Source organism: Heliangelus exortis, chromosome 6, assembly GCF_036169615.1.
Source record: "Heliangelus exortis chromosome 6, bHelExo1.hap1, whole genome shotgun sequence".
Lineage (NCBI taxonomy): Eukaryota > Metazoa > Chordata > Aves > Apodiformes > Trochilidae > Heliangelus > Heliangelus exortis.
In genome coordinates, this window is record NC_092427.1 from 29222315 (window position 1) to 29244345 (window position 22031).

The window sequence follows — 22031 nt, forward strand, 5'->3', positions numbered from 1 at the left end:
GTGTGGAAGTGGTGGTTGCGGTGTGAGAGTGCTGGGCGCTTCGCAGGGCTTTGGTAACCGCGCACTGGACGAGAGAATAAAGAACTACACAGACAGTTATCACTTGGGAGAAGTGAAAGGGTTTGTTTGTTTTTAAATGTTTGGCTCCTCAGATGAATTGCTTATTATCTGTCAGAAAATGTAACTTTAATTAATGTAACTTTAAATCTTAAGTGAAAGATTATAGATCTTTCCCAGTTATTAGATCAGGAGGAGGATTTCTTGTGATGTAGTTAGGTACATATGAAGAAAATTAAGTCAATAACTTCAGGTAAGAATTTCAGGGACTCAAAATACTGACAACACTGTTGGAATTATCCATAAATAGAAGTGACAAAATACATGATAAGCATATTTTTTTAACACCAAGATTTCCTTGAAGCTTCCATAGGTTATTTAAAAATGGATTAACTTGATTTCTGACCAAGTGCTTACAAGATCAACAGGTGTAGCTGATGGTAATTTGCAGCTGAGTTTGAAGTGGAACACTTGTGGAAGGGGGTTACTTTATTACTTTGGACCTTGTGGCAATTCCCCATTTATATATGGTGTTTGAGAACTCAAGTTTATATTGTTAACCAATGTAGAAAGTATAATTACTGCATTTTGAAGACTTCTGGTATGTAAACACCAGTTGAAAGGACTGACTATTGATAACAAGGCATGGAAGTGACTAAAAAAGTGTCTTGAAGGCTCTCAGTTTTACTTGTGGACAGGACCATGAAAACAAACAAAAAGGGACAGGTAAAACTGTGGTTGTTCTGAAAGCTTCTCTGGGCCTGTCATAAAACTGTTTGTTATACTGAATTTTGGCTGCTGCTTGACTTCAAGTGAGGAAAAGTAATCTGTTCCCTTAATGTGACTTAAAGCATCTGTCAGCATTCATGTCTCAGTTTTGATAAGCATATAGCTAACAGCACTGCTTATTTGTGTTAGCCCTGCAGATATGTTTTTAGGCCTTTTATCAGCTGTTCCCATATAATTTGGTACTTAGGAAATCAATTTACCATTCCTTTCTTTGTTACAACAAGAGTTCTTTATTGGCAGTGTTACTTATTTCCTGAAGATGGTCTCATCTGCTCATCCAAATGCTGTATTTGAGGAGAAAAATCTAGATATACCAGAAAAAAACAGCAACTCCCAGTTTACTGAAAACAATCCACAGATACATTTTGAATAGTAAGCAGTACTGTGGTTCTCTCTCTGAGATGATAGGAAAAATTGTGCAATCTGTGAAGAATTCCAGTTGAAATACCAATTTTGTTTAAATGAATTACCAAAAGATAGGATACTTATATCGTTATATCTTAACCTGTCTAGCTAGGTAGAGAATGTTAATCTACATCTGAAAGCTATTTACCAGTAAATGTCTTCTTAAATCACTGTTTGAAGTTATGTGATGTAATTACTGATAATTCTTCATAGTTCAGAAAGTCTGTTTATGCCAAGAAGCTTAGAGGTGTTAAAGCCGTTTTGAGTTTTGATGTTTTTTTGCCTGAGAACTTCATATAGCTTAATTATCGGTCACCCTTCAATATGGAATTTTTTTAGCTGTTCTGTGGGGACAAGCTTTGGGAAAGAACCCTGTAATTATATCCTGAAAGACAAGATGTATGCAGGATTATTGTTTTCTATTGAAAATTTGTTTAATAAAACTGATAGTGAATAAACATGTTTGCTTAACTTTTGGGAAAAAATGCAGGGGGGTATGCCAGTGATATAGTTACTGTACAATGAAACTAAATCAGGAAAGATTTTGAAAGTCAGTCTCTGCTGGTTTTTTTATTTGTTTTTTTTTAAACTTTTTTCTTTTAATATAGTGAATAGAAGGTGTGCCCAGTAACTGTCTGGAATTTTTTTGGAATATGGTGAATAGGAGGTGTGCCCAGTAACTAGCTGGACATGACACATAGTTTTTTCTGGTAGCAGAAGAAACTTGGCTTGACCTATTTTTAAGGCATTTTATAACTCATCCATCTTGCCTTGAGTCTGAGCAGCACCCATGACAGTGCACTCCTGCCAGGTCAGTTGACACTGTCTGCTCCTGATCATCACAGAGCTCAATTGGTTTTATGGCTATATTATGGGATTATAAAAAAAAAAAAAAAAAAAAAAAAAAAAAAAAGTTTTAATACTCTATTATAAAAATTATTTTTATTAAAAAAAAAAAAAAAAGAAAGAAAAAATGTTTCTTATCCCATCCCTTATGTTTGTTATCCCATCTCTTGAACACATTTTTCCTGTCCTTGCTGGATAGTAATCCTGTACCCTGGAGTACATGAATTTTTACCTTGCCGTTGCCAAGCAGATTTCACTAGTTCACATAGGCTTTTAGCATTAAGAAATGTATGTTGTTAAAATATTGGAGGAAACTTGGATTTCAGTAAATGGAAGAATTTTTTTCCCTTGAAATGTTAGAATGCACATTGAGATCCACCTTTCATTCAGTTCTAATCAATTTCTGAGAATTTTGCATTATTTCATTTGTTTTAAAACATACTAAAAGCTTTATTCTTGCTTTCAAAATACCACATTCTGACCTGCTTTACCTAAGCAAAAAAAACCCTTTAGTCTGTCATTTTCTTTTTCTGTGTCTAATGAAAACATGCGTGGGAGATACACCCGCTCTCCAGAGGCTGGAGGTAGTGATGGTTGTACAGGGGCAGCGACAGAGCCAGCCTGAGCCTTGGTTTGCTGACTGCCAGAAACATTCCTCATGTGTGTCTTCATGCTCCCATTCCCTGATTGCTTGGCCTAGTGAGTACATTTGAAAAGTTTAATAGGAACAGGAGAGAAGTCTTTTCTACATGGCGTGGTGCTGTCTGAGGCAGTGAGAGATGTTTTCAGAAAGAACAAGGAATTCAGCTTTTCTCTTGTGTGTCTGTTTTATCAAAATCTGTTCAATCAGATTACAGATCTCTGGGGACATTGGCTGTGGCTTAGTGTTGAGAAGTGTCCAGCATTAAGCTTAGAATACTGGTTGTAACTCCTCTGTTTCACGCTTTCAGTTGAGTCAGTTCACAACATAGCCACAGGTTTGTTCAAGTAGAAATGAAAGTCCTCCCTGTGGTGGAGTGTGGAAGGGGAGAAAAGTATAGTGGCAGCTGCAAACCAGGCATTCTATTGCCAAGCCACAGCAGTATGTTAGAGGGTATGTGTGTCTAAATGTTCTCAGTTTGGTGAAATGTAGGCCAAGGCTGATGCTACTTAATTATCTTGCAATGAATTAGCTGCTGCTATTGCTCTATGTGCTACATAAGTATATAAATAAATGAATAATGAATAAATGCAAGACCTTTTGTGCTTGTGATAGTAAATGGTAGCACTATTTAGGATCAGAAGTTAAGCTGTCCTGGGTCTAACCAGCAGCCCAGTCTTAGATGTGCTTTATCTCTTAGGCTGAAGAGTTCAAGGTACATAGTTCATTTTCTTCCTCACCCCTGTGACCCTGATGAAGGTCAACTAATTCAGCAATAGCAAAATGGAAAGAACTTTGAGAATCTGTGGCAGCAGGGTTTGCTGGATGTTTGAAACTGGGAGTTTGCTACTTTGTGTGTGTATCCCCATCAGGAGCCACTTGAATGCTGATCATTCCAGGGAGTAATTTGCAAGCTGAGTTCTGAACATATACATAATACTTCTTGAGGTGATTATTTTTTTCTTTTTAATGTATCTGCCTTAACCAAGGCAACATCAGATAGTTGTATGACACAGTGGTGCCACGAAGGGAACCTTGAATTTAAAAGCTGGTTCGGTTACTCAAACTTTTGTCAAGTCTGATGTTGTAGCTGTGTGCTTATCAAGTAGTTAGTGGTAATGTCAGTGTGTTGCTGTGGGAATGAGATCAAGGAAATATCAGTGGGTTGAGGAATGTGGATACTAGGGTGAAAAAATGTGTGGGAGGGTAATACACAAATAGAGAAATCAGCAGTTATTTCAAAGCTTTGTTCAAGGGTGAGGGTATCCTGTGAAAAGGAAAAGTGAGAACTAGTCGCTAGTGAGCCATTGAAATCATGTGAGGGGAGCAAGTCCTTGAGACTTGAAGGTGGGTTTTGATGTTATCTTAGGATATGTTCCTTTCTTTCTATTGTTACTGGATTTTTCTGGTAAACTCTTCTGGTGAAAGAGATTACAGTGTTTATGTAAACCTGAATACAGTTTATGTTGAATAGGCACATCTGTGTTGTGTGGAAGAAGAAAAGAGCTCATGGTAAGGAACAAAATGCTTAGGTTCCAGAGGAAACAGGAGATCTTTACAGGATTCCTGTTACCTTCAGATAAATTGACTCACTAGGAATATTTGAAGTCACAAATAAATATTTTTCTCCTCTAATCTGGAAACATCTATATAGGTCTTCCTTCACTGAGTCCAGTACTACTGACTTTTTCGACTGTAGCTTGGAGGGTTTCTAAGTGTTTAACTTCTAGCTTGGCTCTTGTTTCTAGCTGTCACTGTTGTAGTTTTATTCATGCTGAGGAGCAGCAGATGCCAAATTATCCAGACAGCCATGGGAGTTGTAACAATGTTAAGGCCTGCTCACATAAACTTTTTTTCCCCCCTGGAAGCTAACAAGTCAATACGATGAGTTGCTCTGTTAATGGCGTGGATACAAGGAATGCTGAGTGTTCACTTTTATGGCTGCTTGCAAGTTAAAACAGATCTGATTGTGTGCTTACTTTCCTTTTCACCTGGCTCTCACTTGCTTCCCCAATGGCTGACCTGCTATCCTGACTTAGGTTCACTTGGATTCCTGCTGTTAGAGAGAGTTGTTCTTTACTGTGAGTATTTGCTGTCACCATCCATTGCTCAAAAACTCAGACAGTTGATGTCAGGGCATTAGAGGATGACAAGAAGCTGAGATGTTGGCTTCTAGACTCCTATAAAGTTCTGTGGCCATGCCCAGCACTAGCACAATGAAGAGGAAACTCTGACTGTGCAACATGTAACAATGGAGAGTTCAAGGGGGAAAACCACCACCTGCTGTTTTCAGCTGTAACAAGCAATTAAAAACTTGCTTTCACCTGAATTCTCTCCTAAGTTAAGGTCCCACGATTAAAAATGCAGCTCATTGTGTGAAAGTAAACTTAAACAGTTACTAACTGGAGTTCCAATAGATATGTTGTGACTTAAAGTCTGCATGGGAATGAACTAGTGGATAAAAGTGCATTTTTTTCATAGTTTAGGCAACATTTTTTTTATGCATCAGAAATGGAATGCCATGGGAATCTTTAGAGAATTGAGTGTTCCTGGATTTGTTTATTTGCTAGGAGGTTATGTAGTTTAGAAAGGCAACATCCATTTATATATATCTTTTGCTGGTTGTAAATGATCAAAATGCTGTAGGTGGCTAAACTATGGATCCCTAATCCATCTATGAAATGGCTTTTTGGGGAGCTTACATATATGTCAGCTGAGCTGAAACACCATGGTTGTCAGAATTGCTATTTTTGGTTAAAGAAAACAGAGCTCGTGAATATTTTTATCCAGAGGTAAGTTTCTTCTGTGAGAAAACATTTGCCTTATTGGAAGCTTTAGTTCTACAGAGCTTTTTATTGAAGAATTAGCTTGCAAGCTGTTTTTTATAGTTTTATATAAAAATCCTTTCTGCACATGTATTTGAATTTCATTCCTGTTCTCAAAATATATCTGTTTGGTTTGGAAAATATAGATCCATCTTATTTAAAAGCAGACAAACAAATAAACCTCTCCTTCTCCCCAAACAATGCAAACAGTTACTCTGTGCTAAACAAATATTTTGAGCTTGAATTTTTCTTAGTTGCCAACAGGGGTACAATTTTTGTTCTTTACCCTGCATCTTTTCTACAGGGTGATATTGTCTTAATTAAAAAAACCAAAAAACAAAAAACCCCAAACCAAAACCCCTAATACAAAACACTTTAGAACAAAATCTCTTTTCAGTTTCATATTACTGAATATTAATTTATTGTTTTTAAAATCTTGTTCATTAACCTTGGTTTCCTTTTTGGAATTAATTTTCCCTTTTGGTATTTTACCTCATATGACTTTCATGTTAGACCTTCAGATGCGTTGTCTTCCAAAGACTAACGCTCTATACACAGATTTTTATCAAGTAACTTTTAAAAGTTTTGCTACAGGAAAGACATAAACATAACTTTGTCAATAATATGGAGATTATATGTAATATGTATTGAGGAGAAAACAAAGTTTCCTGGAGGGTGTGGTTTTTTCTATTCTTTTTGTAAAATTATTATTATTTTTTTATATGCAATATGTTTCATCCAGTATGACTTCCTTTCCCTTGGTCCGGTTTGATGTGTTGGGAGCTTTGCGAAATAAAGTGGATTAAATAAGGATGTTCCACAATATGGGACCAAAAGTAGCATGGTAGTGGAAACTTTGTGTTACTATGTTACTATTACCCAGATACCTTTTGTGGGTAGATATTAAGGTAATTAGTCTATAGAAAAGAATGCAGTGCATCCACTAGGACTTTTCTCATTCCTACTTTACCATGTGTTTAAGTATCATTGTATGGCTCTTGACCTTTGTTAAACCTTGTACTGTCTTCCTCAAACTACGCGGACAAAGCAACTGGACTTAACACTGCAGGTAGATTATAATTTCTTGAGCTATTGTTTGACTGTCCATGTCACAGCAATGTTGAAAGCATTTTTAACTTGAAAGGAACAATGTTTTGTCTCTGGATTTAGTAAGGAAAATAGAGGGCCCAAAATGTCTGTTAGCAACAAAGCTGAGAAAACAAATGTTTGCAACTTGTCATGCTGGGTTTTAGCTCCTTCAGGCAATAATGAAGTACATCTTTCTTCGGGACTAGCTGTGGACTTAAACCTTTTGTTCTTTTCATTAAATATGCATGCTGTGCAGAATTAAATATGAAACAATTCTGGCTGAGAGATCTTAGAAGCTGTTTGCATGGGTGGATTTTTTTTTTTTTTTTTTGGCCTTTCGTTTGTAGGACAAACAAAATGTTAGTTGATGATGACTGTGAAGTTGGTGGAATTTTCAGAGGTGGAATTCATGATTCTCTGGAGTTGGTGTAAAATCAGAAATTCAAGCCATGACAGAAATCTAGGCTTTGATCATTTTTTATTTTATTTTTTCATTTTGAAATTTTATTTCCTCAAAAACTGGGTACTTCTATGTGTTGAAAGTTGTCTATAGGTTCCCAGAGTTTCATTTCTTGAGAGTTACTGCTATGTCCATCTACTCTCTGAAGTCTTCAAATGCACAGGAAAGTTTATCCCCTGCTGGTCTCTGATTCATGGTCTCTCACTTCCCCTTGCCTGCAGTTTTGATCCTCTCCTTCCGCCCACACTGCAAGGCAGCCTCCCTAATTTCATCCTTGGCATCCCTCTTCAGCTATTTTTACCTCATTCACTTTTTAAAATACTCAGTCTTGGAGAAAGTCCTGTTTTGCCAAATCTTAAACCTCTATGTACTACCGCTTCTTTTCTAAAAACCTTTCTCAAGAAAGGTTTTTGGAAGGAACTTTGAAGAACTGTAATTTAACATTTGAAACTTAAAGTGGTTTTTCCCCATCTCCTTTCATTGGTGACAGATGCTCTTGAAGACAACAGTTGGGTTTTGGTTGTTTGGGTTTTTTGTTTGTTTTTGTGGGGGTTTTGTTGTTTTTTGTTTTGTTTTGCTTTTCTTCTTTTATTAGGAGGGGAGATTCCTTCCTCCTGTTATCTTAAACTGTTTTGCAATACATGACCCTGTTTTTAAACCCTTTCATAGACTCTATCTGCTTTTAGCTTTTTGGATTCAGTTTTTTTGTGTTTCTTTAAAATTTTGAGATTTAAAAACAATCAGATCCTTCAACTTGATCTTAATCTTTTTTTCTGTGTCCTATTCTGCCTATTCTACCTCATCTTTTCCCCCTGACTTTGTCCTGAAGCTGTAGATTTTTCTTTTTCTAAGTGTGGCTTTGTGTTTAAATGTGTCACATTTTACCTAGGTTAATGTATCTTATTCTCTTATACTTACATAGACATGGAAGGTTTTTGGTTTTGTTTTTGGTTTTTTTTTGTTTTATTTTTGTGTGGTTTTTTTTTTTTTTTTTTTTCTACAGTGTTCAAGGGAAGAAGGGCTTCCCAGACCCTTGAGTATGGCACTTTAGAGAGGCGTCATTAGCTGTGCAGTTGCTGTTCTTGTCTGCTCACTTATCTACAGCTGATGCCCTAGACATCACAGAACTTGGAGCTGAGACCTTAAAGGAGCAGTGATAGCTAGAGACATGAAATAGGATTTATTTTATTATTCTTTTCCTTTCAGCTAAGTCAGAATTTGTTTATGACTTTGCTGGGACAGTAGCAGTAATTTTCTAAAAGTATTGCATGCCTTCTTTCTTCAGAATTAAGTATGTCTCCATGGGAGGTTATCAAGATGATACATGTAGAAATGAACTGATGGATCTGGGTCAGATGTGTCTCTAATGTCTCAGCTCCTTAATGCTTCTATTTTTTTGTTGGTTGGGTTTGTTGTGGGGTGAGGAATTTTTCTTCCAAAGTAAGTTCAGAGGATTTTGAAATCTAGGTGAATTCTGGGCTTTGTTTTGATTGTTCTTCAGTGTAGGGCATGTAACTGAACCCCCCCACATACATCTCTTTGCCCCCGTCGGTATTATTGAGAGTCTCAACACGGTGGGTAATGCTTGTTCACTTTTATAGAAAAGCAAGGTGAAAATCTAGAAGGTATGGAAAACCAAAGCATTTTGTAAGTGCTTCTTCAGAGCTGATTGTCAGTAATGAGGGTGATAGAGAATCTGAAGCAGCTTATTTTGGAGGAGTAATAATGATCTGACATCACTGAACTGTTGCAATCTGTCTTATTTCTAAGCATCTTTCTTTGACTGTTCTCGTACTTCCACAGCTCAAACCGTCTTACAAGCCTTCCAATTTTCCTCCCAAAATATCTTGCTGTAGTGTCTCTTTATCTGTAAATCTCAAATGAATAAAGGAGAAGGAGAGAAATGCAATTATTTTAAATGGTAAATGATAACCTAAATATATGCAATTATTTATTTGGGGAAAGAAAAGGGGGGCATGGCTTGCTGTGATGGCGGTTTCAGAAATATTCAAACAAATCAATTGGTTCTTATTTTCTCTTCAAAAAATAAAAAAATCTTTGGTGCCTTTGAAATACAGCTTATAGGCTTCAGTCTTATTTGGTTTTTTTTCTTTTGCTTTTACATATGAAAAAATTTTCCTGGATTCTGTAGCTTCAGTACATAAGCCCTGCCAGCTAATGGGTTTATGGAATTTTTTTTTTTTTTTTTTTTTTTCAAAGACTGTTTGCCAGCATTTAATCCAGAATAAGTTTTTATGGTAGAACTGAAAATGCTTGGAAATAATGACATATAACATAAACACTGAAATTTCCTCCTATACAATGCCAAGGAGTGTTTTATAAGTGTTGATCGTAGATGGAGATTTTAGTATTGCTTGGTACCCTGACTGAGTGGTCTTGTGGAAAGATATGTCTGGTGTCAGTCAAAGCTCCAACCCTCTGCAAAAGAGGCAGACGTCCTTCATGCTCTTTCCATTAGAGAAGGATTTCTGGATTTGCCTTCACTTGTCCTGAATGAAATCTATACTTGGAGAAGCTTATGCTGCCTCTTCCTATTTGTGGTTCAGAGATCTGTAGTAGGAAACTAAGTGCCCACTAAATTGTTTATTTTGTAAACAAATGTTTTTTCAGAGTCACTTGGAAGAACTTTAGCAACTTAAGATAGAAGCACCCTGGCAAATTTCTATCCTGATGAATTAAAAGTGAGCAGTTTATTTGCTAACAGCATACTATCAGAAAGGAAAATAATCGAGTATGTAAAAAGCTTTTCTGTTGCTTGTAACCAAAACATTCACCAATAGAAGTAGTAATTTTTTTAGATTTTCACTTTTATTTTAAAAACAAAGTAAAAGCACAATGTGATCTGGAAAGCTCTATCTACAGTTATTGGCATCTTCCAAATCTTGTCTCATCACATTTCAAATCTGTCGTACACTGAGTGTTTGCTTCAGTCAGTTTGGGGTGTCATATAAATAAATGCTCCACATGGTGAAAAGATTTTCAGTCTATTTGTAAAAGAGTATGTGGTACTTAACAAAAGTAGGAAGGGATAGGTGAATGTGGCATAGCTCCTGTTAAAATTGTAAAATTCAGTCATTAAGCTTAACCTAACAAAAAAGTTGTGGCTTCTGACACTAAAATAAGATCTCTCAGAAAATGTGAATCACATCCTCAAACTGATGTAGCTGTACCAGTATTATGTGCTGTTGCGTTTATCATTGGCTTTAACAAAGATTTGCAGTTTAATACTTAAATGGCAGTGAGAAAGAAGTGGTTTGATGCCTCTTCATGAGAAAATCCAATTCATTTGGTGATATGGTGCTTAATATTTCTCTGGGGGGGGGGGGTTGTGTTTGGTTGGTTGTTTTTAGTTTGTTTTGCTTATTTGGTCATTATGTTTCTTTTTTTATAATTATGTTTCTTTTTATAATTATGTTTCTTTATTTTCTTTTTTTATAGTAGTCAAATAACTAAGAGGTTGCATACCTGTCTTCCTCGCTGAGGGACTGTCTAGGTGGAAGGCACTTTCAGTGACTTCTGAACTGCATAGGCTTCTTGCTGTTGTTGAGCTGGTAGAGTAAGTGTTGAAGCTTCTTTCTGTCCTGAAGAAGTTGGTGATGAGCTGTTTGTAATCACCAAAGTCTGAGGTAGTTCACTTCTTTTTTACTTCTTACGGTTAGGCAAGACTTTGTTTACTTTAGGCCCTGTTCCCTTGCCTGTATTAATCTCAGGGCAATTCTTTCTGTTTGAAGATGTTATTGAAGGGTCAACTTTGAATTTCTGGATCAGTCTCTCTGCTGTAAGCTGGCAGCACTGTGGTAGAGGCTTCATATCCATGTAATAAAATTCAAAAAATTCTGGTCATTGTTTTATGTGTGTCAAAAGAACAGCTGGATGGCCAGTTGCCACGACTTGATTCTCTTTTCCAATGTGAAGCCAGAGTTCTTTCCATGGATTTCTCCTTTGGGCAGTGTTCAAAACCCAGCCTTACTTATTGGGAGAGACACAGTGCACTTAGGAGAGACTGATGGCATTTGTGTTACTGGCACTTGAGTTTTACTTAGTCAAGTGTAATTTCAGTTTAACAGTTTGAGTACTCAATTTTAGCACTCTCTTATTTGTGCCTCTTCCTGCTTCTCTCATCTGTGTAGATAGCTGCACATGAACCTTTTTTACCAGATTACTTGATTGCTCTGTTTTTCAGTATGTTAACTTTAGTTTAATAACAGTGGGGTGAAGTACTGATCTGCAATTAAGTTTGGGGAGTTGAGGCAAATTTTGGAGGGTTTTTAGCAAACGAACTATCTGTAGCTTGTGCCTGACATAGTTCCAGCCACTAAGCACAAGAGTAGAAGCTCTGGTCTAGGTGTTCAGATCTACACACCTTGTCACTGAAGTTTCTATTACTACAGCTGCCTTGGTGGTAATTTTGCCTATCCTCCCTTCACTCCCACAGCCCACCCCATTCCAGGCCTTTTTAGGCCAATGTAGGCAAAATCAAGGTTCTCTAATGCTCTTGAATCAGGGGCATTAATTTTAATTAAAAAGTTTGCCTTGTGTTGGTATTAGTAATTGCCTTTTTGTTGCCACTGACATTCTGCTGACATGCTGCCTACCACTTGCTTGAAGACAAATTGGCAAAAAATGTGGGTGTCTTGTAGATATAACTAGCAATATGTTCCTCATAAGGTTTTAGTGATTTAATGTATTCAACAAGAAAAATTTCCTCTAGAGCTGTTTTGAATAAGTGTGGTGGTTAGCAGTTAACCATTTTTGGTCTCTATTTCTAAAGCATGACAATATGTGAATGGCATGTTCATGAGTTACTGCATGGTTACAGAGTGTGAGCATGTAAATCATTCAAAATGCTATTTGGCTGGTTATTTTCATGGGTAGAAATGTGGAAAATACTGGATTTCTGATAGGATTCTGACTGTTGTGATAATACAAGATACAGAATTGTTAAATATTTAAAATCTAAGAGGTGTTTAATTAATATTTTTATACATATATTCTTTTAGGTGTTTTGCAGAGATCCTGTTACAGTCAGGGAAAACTTCTAAATCCAGGAAGAACTTGCAGACAGTTTCACATCTCAGGAATTTGTGTGTATTTTAAGGGCTTTATGAGATCTTCCAGCTTAGGTCATTCAAGCATTATTTCTGTCCTTTCCTCTGAAAGCCATAAAGTAAGAAAATCCTTTTACTTCAGTTTTTCTTATGTGATTTTACATGACTTCCTGGTGGCAGAAGTGTATTACTTCTTTAATTAATATTTATAAACTTAAATCACAATGTTTCAAAGCACTTATTTTAGATCTATATACTCAGGTTCAGGTAGGTACCATACTAGAATTTTCAGAAGCAAAGAACTAGGAAGATAAAATGCTGCTAAGTTGGAGGGTGCTGCTTCCCATTATGGGAGGGAACTCATTTATAGAAACTTTGATAAATAAAGCCCATAGACAAACTGCCCAGCTGTACTTTAAGATGAAAACAGGATGTTGGTTGTATTGCTGGAGGACTGCTGTATAAATCAAAGGATATGTTGTTATTGCTGTGTAAGGAAGCTGTACTCCCTTAGAGTAGTTCTGTATAAAAGAATGGTAATTGCCATGCTTATCAAGGACTGGCAGTTCTCCTTTTCCAGTTGTGACCTAGTGAATCCACCTCTAGTTCATGACTTAAAAGAAAATGTTGACTTTTATTTTAATTCCCTATTCAATGGGAGAAACAGAATGTGGTTATTTTTATCTCTTTATGGTTCCTTAGATAATACAAATAGAAAACCCCTGTCCTATATTCAAGCCAAAAGTTATTTCTGAGGGCAATGTGGATTGTTTCCCCATTGCCTGTTAAACTCTGCCAGTTTAAATTATGTCCACTTAGTAGTTTCAGCTGGAAATGGCCAGGTGGCTTTCTCCCCATGCTTGTCTGACCTTTCCTTCTCCTGACTGCATTTTCACTTCTAGCACCTTGAAATTTTTGTTTGATAGCTTAAGCTGGTTTTTTGTTTATTCTCGTAAGGTCTTTTTTTTGCCTCTATTTCACTCACTGTACTGTTCTACTCTTCTTCAGTGCTGACTAGAATGGTGTTGCCTTTCATTTTTTTTAAAGTTAATTTAATAATTTTCATGCTTCTGAACACTATATCCAAGTACACTTTCTCCCTGTAGGAAGGAAGTATGTCAAAGTACTTTTCTGCTTTTGGTTTCCAACAGTTTATTTTTCTCTTCAGGTTAATAATAGAATTGTTTGAGTTGGAAAGGACCTCTGAAGATCATCTAGTCCAATCCCTGCAGAAGATCTGTAGTATGCCTTAAGATAGCCTAGATTGTTATTTAAGAATTACAAATTTCTCTTGGGTAAAAGTAGATGAAACTGGGACAACAGTAAGTATATGGATAAAGGTTAAGTGGATGTTCCTGTAATATTACATGTGTTTTTATAGAAAATTTTTATGCTAAGTCCTTAGAACCAGAACTACTTTGGTACTCTTGTTTTTAGCATAGCAGTTTACACCCATTAGTAGAGACTCTTAGTATTTGTACTGAAGTGCAGAGTTAGCCTCCCTGCAATAAGTCTGACTGAGATCTGAAACTCATCCTGATGACTGCACAGTAGAGGAACAATGAGTCTGATAAGGAAGTGAGAAGAAGGCAATGGTGACTCAGTTATACAGAACTTGAAGACAAAGCAGGCATGCTTCACTCTTGAATCTTCACTCTTGAAGTCTTTACAGCATAAACTTAATATTGTTCTAATATTCATTTTACTTTATACTGAATTATAAATTAATCTTCCAAATTTCTAGTTTTCATGAAGTTTGATATTCAGAATGTCTTTTCTATCATTTACCATCACTGAAGTTCAGTGAAAGAATGATGTTGCACGACCTGTTTTAGGCTTAGGTGAACATAATACTAAAGAAAAAATATGTCTAATACAGTGTTCCAAAAGATATTTCAGTCTTGGCGAGATGGTAGAACAATTAAAACAGCAAGTCCTTTAAGGGACTAAAAAATGCTGTTCTTTTGAAGCATTATACTTTCTCTTACAAATTTTTGCAGCTGAGAGGATGGGTTGTATTAGGTTAAAGAAGGTACACTGTTGGTGTTTGAGCTGTTTTCTGAATCACACTTCAGTTGCCATGGCATTTGTGTACACTAAAAAGCTAGTCTGAGGATACCTATTGGAGCACCTTCTGCTATTTTTTTTAACATAAATACTCATAAAATAACTTCAGCTTTAAAACTGAGATATAAGTATGCCAATATCAATTAATGGATGTATTTCTGATAAAGTAAGGCCTCAATAATCCACTTCTTTCTGAAGGACAGATTGAGTTATAATGGATGTACTTGGAAGAATACCTTGTTACATGTAGAGATATTTACTTTCTATGGAGGAGCTACCTTTTTTGGGGCCAGAAATTAATTTGAAAACGTATTTGTCAGTTATCAGATGTCTTGGTGTCTGTAGCAGTGGTTCATCAAATAAAGGTAGGTAACGATTTAGGGCAGACCAGTGATTTTGGAATGCAGATAACTTTTATCTAGTAGTGCCCAATATTATTAAAGATAAATTTTGAACTTCATAGAGTGTTCTTTAACTGGCTAGAAGTGTGGTTATCAGGAGACATGCTGTGGAATTACCTCAGTGTGACCCTGTAACTGGTGGATTAGAAAAGCATTAAGCATTATTTGAACCGGTTCAATACTCTGAAGGACTCTTAATTATACTGCCAGTATTTTCCTAAAACTTATAATGAAGTAGGATGTATTCTGAACTTCCTGGCTCAGCTATGTACCCACAAAGACCTGGGCAGGTTGTAAATTTTTTTCTTTTTTTTTTGTCTCTGTTTTTAATACATTTTGAGCAAGTATCACAACTTTTCATCCACAATGCAAATAGTTGTTGATTTTGATTAAACCTTGGCAAGTATGTGAATTCCTCAGCAGGGCACCAGTTTTTGAAGAGCTACTTATGTTCCAGTGAGAAATCTTTTGAACAGATTGTTTTAGAACATGTGATTTTTATTTTTCTTTTAAACTTTTTTTTTTTTCCTGCTTCTGTACTACATTATCTACACTGATTTACTCCTTTCCTCCAGGAAACACATTTGCATTAAAGATCCGGTCTTCTGTTTATTTAGTTCCTGCTGCTTATTGCTTCCATGGGGTCCTCTTTGACCTTACAATTAACAAAACAAAAATAACTGATATCCTGGGAATTAAATCAAGAAGAAATTAAATACAAACAGCTGATAAGTTCTGGTGAATTCTTTTACTAATAAAATTTCTGTTTTAACATGCAAAGATCCTCAATACTAAAAACAAATAGAAACATTTAGAAGCCCCATAAGGAGCATATTTTTTCTCAGAGTCTCTGTTGCTTCATGGGAGGCTTTAAACTACAACATGCAGAGTTACCACTGGTTCCAACATTGTTAAATGTTGGGTTTGCCGTCAGAAAAAGTTCAGGCATATTTGTACTCTAGCCTTGCCTCAGCCAATTTTTGTTTATCTGATCTGTTTTGACTAATTGTCTTTGAAGTAAAATGTCTGCGTTATACTATGGTAATTTATAATCCCAGCCTGTATACCCCAACTTCTATTTAAAATTGGTCTACTTGTATAAGAGCTCCTGCTGCAATTAGTGCATTACTGAACTAGTAGTAAGTATAAGAGATCACTCAACTTGCTTTTAAGCTTAATCACATCCAGCAAATTCAGTGAAGTAACAGTGATAGTTCTGAGATCTGCTTCCTTTGTTTCTTTATTTTGTATTACATGATTATAATTGTGTTGGAAGTAAAGAAGACCAGTGAAACATGAAACTGGCATATCAAAGAACTGAAATGGTTGCAGTGTCACTGCTTAATGTCACTTTAGTTATCTAGACTTGCTTATTTGGTCTGATTTGAACATAAATGTCACACTTGAAGGCAGAGGATGCCAAGAAAGGAAGAAGGTGGTTTATATTCCTTAAGCTTCCATAAGTGAAAGTTTCAGATTTAAATTTGCCTATAAAATATCAAGATATAAAATATTATTAATAAATATCATATATATATATATATAAAAAATATTCAGAAAAAGTTGTGTGATAAAACAGGATGGTTCCAAGGACTATAACTGGATCCTTCATTGAATAAGCTTCTAAATATCTTTTCCAAGCTGTAGGAAAAGTTCTACTCTGTCTTGGCTGTAAATGATAGTGATGTTGAGAAACCATGTGACTGCACATACCAGAAAAAATAATGTGCTGTTTAGCCATGTTAATTTTCCTTTTGTTTTAGAAAATGGATTCAGCCAGGCTGTTGGTCAGTAGTTAGTAGGTGTGGTCTAGTACTGGATACTGTGCTCAGCATGAAGTCATCCAGAATCATGGTGCCAGTTTCCTCTGTCTTTACCTACTGTAATCCCTAATTCTAGTATATTGTAGCAGTAAGTGCATACTTATTTGGTCCCCTGTACATATTTGAAGTGATAAATAAAGATGTAGCCTATTTTTTGATTCCTATTTGCATGTCTGAGTCAATAATAGAGTAACTTTGTCTAATAAACTTAATTTGTGGCTGTCCGAACACTTTTGACACAAAACCACTTATGTATTATGGTAGCTATAGCTACATGATTACTTCCATTTTCCATGCAAATTGACTCCCCAGTTCTATTAAAACAGTTAAAGATGTCTTCATATATGTAGGCTTCATTTTAAAACTGAGTAGAAATCCAGGAGTGGAAGTACCATTTTGATCCATAAGATAATCATCATAGCTGTTATTAATCTATTTTTAAAGTAGATAATAAAATAAATTTATTTCCCCCAGAAAAAAGCATAACTATTAGTTTATATGTCAGCAAGAGATGGGGACCAGAGTCTTATGTTGTGATGAGGCTTCTGCAAGGTAGTTTTTGGATTCCTGGGAGTGGTCTGATGGTAATAGTCCATGTCTAAACATTTATGTTTTGGATTTGGCAGAGCTTTTACTTGTAATATAATCTTCAGTTCAGTGAAGTAGGAGCTTTGCATATGTTTTTGTCTTGTGCTGTCAAGCATACCATACTAGCAATACAGATATTTTTGTCTTTTTGGATATTTTTTATCTTGCAGTAGTTGGCTGTTCATTTGAAGGAAGCCATTCTAAAAACAAATGACGAACACACAGCTGTGCAGCCAAGTGACCTAAGAAAATGAGTTCCCATGATCTATGTGTATGTGCAACTGGTGGGGACCAGAAACTGTTCTTTGTCCAATATTTCAGTTGTACATGGCCTCAAGGGAACATGTGGCCGTGCTCCTTGTACTGCAAGCTTTTTATGGGAATGCAAGAATGTGACTTGCAGTGCTGACAGAAGTAGTTGTGGGGAAGGTTATTTTGACATAAGAAATCAAATTTAAAAAAAAAAAATCTGTTTTGTATAGAAATCTGGGCTACATATTGATTGCACTTTTAAGGATGAGTGTAAAATTGTGTGACATTGCAGTTGTTAAAAATTGGACATAACTCATTTACATTGCAGTGAAAAAAGCTCTTCTTTACATTCTTGAACAAAAACTCAAGTTCTAGGAGATTTGAAAAACAGTGAAGTATTTTGCCATTTGCATAAGTAAATAGATAAGAAGCTCTCAGATACCTGAGATGTGAAAGCATTTTTATCTTTTTTTCTTTTTCCTGTTTTTTTTTTGTTTGTTTTTGTTTTTTGTTTTTTTTTTTGTTTTTGTTTTTGTTTTTTTTTGTTTGTTTGTTTGTTTTTTGTTTTTTGTTTTTTGTTTTTTTTTTTCTGCTGTGGGAGAGACAGAAGTAGGATTTAAAGAATCCTTTCTTTGGTATTTAGTGCTGGATTTTTATATTTTTTCTTGGGAGGGTGGATGTGTATGTATGTAAGCTCTTGCCTAGAAATAAAAGTTCTGTAATGGCCTATAGCACCAAGTGCTATACAAGTTATTAAAGACCAACTACATAACCTTAATGCATTGGCTAGTTGTGAGATTTTGATTAGCAATTTGACTATTCATATATGGTTAGCAAAATTAGCAGTTCAATTGCATAGGGTTCCTAGAGTCATCCTGAGGCTTTATTTGAAACCTATGCAAAATATGTGCAAATCAACTGTGAAAACTTTTCTGTTTTAAGTAAGGAAGTTAAAAAGCAGAAGAAAACAGAACTTCAGTCGAAGACATGCTAGTTACTTCTGCCATATATCTTATTATAGACAGCATTCTCAGAGGAAAGGATCTGCTTCCCCAATTTCAGCTTTCTATTAATGGTATAGGTGGCAATATGGTTGGACAAAAAACCATTTTGAAGCACTATTAGCACCTGGGATGGCTATTTCTAACTTAAAGAATGTATTTTATTTAGAATTAATGAAGCTTACTTCTATTAGTTGCAACAGCATGTGACCTTGCTGTGTTACATATAAACAATGTTGTAGTTTGTTACTGATGAACTGGGAAATTTTTATATGAAGTGATGTAAGCATAGTTACTCAGTGCTTACAGGCAAACACTTCAGCAGCAACCCTTGCTCTCCAAACCCAAGCAATATTTTCAGTAATAAGTATTTTCCTATCTGTTTTGTTGTTATTGGTAGAGGTTATTTTAGGGTCTTAAATACTTTTCTATTTTTTTTTTAAGAAATACTGTCTCTGGGCCCAGACGTTTGGTACCAAAATTATATTATTTTACAGGTTACTATCTTGTTAATTTAGAATTTGTTGGGCATGTGTTCTGAAACCATTTATTAGAATGCAGAGTGCTTTAGTAAAGAGTCAACAAAACCGGTATATTTGTGTAGCTTTGGAATTCAAAACTGTTAAATAATTATCTGCCTTTCCAAATGTTAAAGTCACTGCTGTATTGGCATTTTTCTTAGCCAATATACTAATGTCATTCTATCAAAGAGCAAAATAACCTCCATGTACAACCAGCTTAAGAAATTCAAGGCGCAATATCGTAGCAGAAAGAATGATTTATAGTTATTTGGCAGTTGAAACAACTACCAATCCACCCTTGAACTTCTGTCTGAAGGAATGACAGTATTTTTTTTTTTTAAATTCTTTCTCTCTGCGGTAAGGAAAATGACAGCAGATGACTTCGTGTTTTAATTTATGATGTATGCAGCTGAACTAAAATACAACTTTTTGCTACTTTTCATTTCATACTAGAAACATTGACAAGAAAGATTGTTGCTGATTATACTTTTAAACTGAAAAATTTAAATGATATAGGACTTCAGGTGACTAAAATGGTCATGCAGCATCTGTTAGTTAGTTTAGAATTTACTGAAATATCAGGTTTATACCTTGAAGAAGCCTTTTGTTTTATAGAGTGGAAAGTAACTATTGCAATCCTGGATGACCTCCAAATCTCTTTTAAAAGTAATTTTTTTTCATTAAATGAACAGGAATAGCTTTTCTTGCAAATGTTTTGGCTTTTAACTCAAATGCCAGGTATTTGAAATATAGGGGAGAAGAAGCCAACAAAGCAGATTAAATAGACTCCTAAGTCTAGCTTTGAAATATTGCTATACTAAATCTTCTACTTCGGATAAAATGATGAAGGATTTTTTTTTTTTTTTTTTTTTTTTTTTTTTTGTAAAAAGGATATGATGGTGTTGAATGCATTACTAAGACTTTTTCACAAACTAATTCACCTCAGAAGTTAATACTTTCCTTTCACAGGACTTGTTTAAAGATTTTGCCATCTCAGTATTTATAAAAAGTAGAGGTACAAAGAAAAACCTTTTAGCTTTTTAATGAACATACACATGCTTTATGGAGATTTTTTCTTATATTATTAAAAATGAACGGACAAATCCAAAATAGATATAAATTCTTGGAGTATCTTTGCAATAGCATTCTTGTGTTATGCTCTTAAATATCATTTAATGAATTTAGAAAATATCTAGAAAATATCTGCAGTAGAGTACTTCTTTTAAAATGCAATTTATAGTCTGGAGATATTTGTTGCTGGACAAAACCATGCTTGAAGGAAAACCAGTCTCCTGTTCTGTACAGATGGGATTAGCTATGCTCTGATTTCCCTGGAAAAGAAGCCAAGTAGTTTCAAAATACAGCCTACTTGCAGTGCCACCCTGTGGCTTTTTTTTTCATGGCTTCCCTTAAGCTAAGCAGTTTTGTTCCCTTATTCCCAGCTGGTTTACTTGTGAATTTCTAAAATGTCTGTATTCACAGAATCTCACACAGGCTCACAGAATGTTAAGGGTTCGAAGGGACCTCAAAAGATCATCAACCCCCTGGCCAGAGCAGGATCTCTGCTAGGTCCTAGCTGCAGACCTTACCTTACTGGGATAGTACAGCACATTTCCTTGCCTAATTTCAGTGATTTCTGAGCAGTTATTTGGCTCTGCTGAAGCATGCTTAGATGTAGAACCAGAAAGACCATTTCTAAACAATATCAGTTCATTTACCTACCGCATCAACTAACTAAGTGTTGGCTGGTTTTTTCACTGAAAAGGAAAGTATTGGATCTGGAAAGCAAAAAATGTGTTAATTCATAGCAGTAGTTTGAAGGAGCACGTTAATTAGTCTTACCTGTTCCAATGATGCTGCATATCCAAATACTTTATTTCCAGGTAGTCAGTTTTCAAGGAATATGGTTCTATGTTAAAACTGGATTGTCTAGGTAGGCACAACATTTCTTATGCAAGTGGCTGGTACTATTTTGCATTCAAGAAATCCACAACTTCCAGACTTTATTGCAGGATATCAGACTTTTTTCTTAAGAGCAGCTTTATGCTTTGGGGGTTATGTTCTGCTTTGCTTTGCACTGTTTTAAAGAGTTGCTTAAATCTTAGTGCAGTAACTACCAGCAGGTTTCACACTGTGGTTTTCATAGGAAGAAATACAACATAGAGGATATTTCACCCCAAACAAGTATATAGGAAGGAACTTTTCTGCATTACACCTACCTGGCCTGCCTCAAAGAGAAGAACCTATTTTCTTCCTCACAGACAGCTTAGTCTTACAAACATCTTAGCATGAAAAGCAGGATTTTATCAGTGTTTTTTTCCCCGCCATTCTGGTGGGAACACAGGAGATTCTCTTGCCCCTTTTGCCTGTGTGGCACCACTAACATCATTGTCCAATGGAAGGGAGTCAGCAGTAGTCCCCTGGGCTGACCATCGCTGCCTACCTCCTGACACCAGTACACCACAAGGTGACCTGCCACTCTCCTGTCCAAGGCAAGCATTTGGCTACATTTTCCAGTACTTTAAATTGGTACTTCTAGTGTTGCAAGAGGTTTTATTGTAATGCTTTGTATGTACTTTCAGTATTTTCTTTCTACAAAAGTAATTATATATTTGAAGGAAATGAACTTTCCATACTTGCCTTCCTCTGCTGTTGGGCTGATCTTGCTGCCTGAGTTTCCTTGCTTTCATGGAGCACTTGCTGCATGCCCCAGATCTACTGGCACTGTGTGAAGGCAGGATGATTGACTAAAGGGATAAATAGAGTTTGGGCTAGCAATGTGTTAGCCTCTGCATGTGTTATTCTGACACCTCTGAGCTTTGGCATCTTCATTGAGGCCTTTGTATTTTTCTGTAATTCAAAAGTAAAATGCGAGAGCGTGGTATCAGGCTGTATGATGTGTGCAGGCTCTCTCTGATAAGCAGGTGCTTACATTCACATTCATCCTAATTATAGAAATAGTACTTGGCCATTTCTAGAAAGCAAATGTTTCTTTTTCTGAACTCATGTCTTGCATGTAAACTCCTAAGTAGAGACGTGAATGTGGGGTCAAAGTTCTTAAAGCATCTTAAAGCCAGCAGTAGAAATATCTGCTACTACAGTCTGTGCCTGGAGGTTGTACTGTTGGTAATAGGGAGTTGGAAAGCTGTAAATTAAAATTAATTAAATTAATTTAATAAAAAATTAAATTCTTTTTCC

At 35.8% G+C, this 22031-nt stretch overlaps 1 protein-coding gene across 5 annotated transcripts in view; it reads left to right on the forward strand.

The window, feature by feature from the left end:
- Positions 1-22031, forward strand: part of COBLL1 (cordon-bleu WH2 repeat protein like 1) — an 80010-nt gene that overhangs the window by 861 nt on the left and 57118 nt on the right. The gene's annotated exons all lie outside the window — the stretch shown is intronic.